The sequence below is a fragment of the Artemia sp. Qi Xiang Cuo genome, chromosome 19 (genome assembly GCF_049724085.1).
Source record: "Artemia sp. Qi Xiang Cuo chromosome 19, ASM4972408v1, whole genome shotgun sequence".
NCBI classification, from domain to species: domain Eukaryota; kingdom Metazoa; phylum Arthropoda; class Branchiopoda; order Anostraca; family Artemiidae; genus Artemia; species Artemia sp. Qi Xiang Cuo.
In genome coordinates this window covers 58590878-58592316 of record NC_142812.1, presented here as the reverse complement: position 1 = coordinate 58592316, position 1439 = coordinate 58590878, and positions in this window count along the sequence as shown.

The window sequence follows — 1439 nt, the reverse complement described above, 5'->3', positions numbered from 1 at the left end:
ATCAATATTAAAAGGAATTTGATGTAAATCATCCCATAGTGAATTGTTGGGGGCTCCACGTGTGCCACCTCTCCTTCTCCAACTGACGAACAGGGGGGGGATGGGGAGTATGGAACCAGGACAACCTGTAAATGAAAAAATAACTTATTTTCAAGTGTTCAAATCATCCCCAGTGCTTATAAAATTTGGATTATTATTGCTTAATAACATTTGGTTAATTCAACTGAAAGAAAATCCAATTTAATATAAGATAAATAAAACCTAAAATGCCGCTTTAATTGGACGGCTGAAATTTTTTTTTTTTCAAAAAAAAAAATAGCTTATTTTAAAATTTTTAATTTTTTTTTTTTTTTTTTTCGCGGGAATTTACCTCCGTGCAACCCTGGGACGCATCCCGGACTCGGGGCACAACCCTGTGACGCTTACCTGACCCGTGGCACTTGTCGGCGCCCCACCACATCCCTGTGGGACGTCTAGGGCCCCACCACGCGTCCCCCGATGCGTCTCTAGCCCGTGGCGCTTCCCAGACCCGTGGCACTCACCCCAACGCTTTCCAGATCCGTTGCGCATCCTTGCTGCACTTTCCAAACCCGTGGCGCTTTTCGGAGCCACAGAGCATCTTTGTGGTTCTTTTCGGGCCCACAGCGCGTCCCGCAATACGTCCCCGGCCCACTGGCTCCGCGGGTCCCAGACATTTACTTAATGTCTAAAAAAAAGTTGAAATATGTCTAATTCCGCTCTACAGGTTCGGTGAACACATGAGCTGTAAATTATGGAGGTTAGATGAACGAGTTTGAACTTCAAAATGTTGAGAATTGTTAAGTCACTTTCCCCATACACTTCTTATGCATTAAACCGCTATGTTTTGACATAAAGCACCCTGCGCGAGGTTATAAATAATTTTGGCATCTCCTGTCCCTGTTTTACATTAGCGGTTTTTAGTCAATCATGGTTTCAATGGCCTTTGCGTAATTCTGTGTCTTCTGAAATAGCGGAGAACAAATTGTCTGTAAAATTAATATTTTAGGACATTGGAGTTCTTTTATTCTATGTAAGAGCGAAACATGGCACAATAGAAATATTCAGTGTAAATTAGAACGACAATGTGTGACAGATGGGATAATCTCTCTCTCAAAATTATGTGAAAAAGAGCATTCACGGAGTTTCAAATGGTGAGCATTAATTGAAATTACCCATGAAAAATATTCGCTTATGCGATAACAGCGAAGAAATAGCAACAGAGAAAATAGTAAAGATTAGAAAAAATAGCATTTTGAGTTTCAATGGCAGTGATTATAAATAGAAATTACCTAAAAATATTCTCTTATGAAATAACGAAGCGATAGCAAAGATTAGAAAAAGAGCGGTTTCTATGCATAAGAAATTAAATTTAGATATGTAATAATTGTTAATATCTCACAGAGATATGTTTATATTGG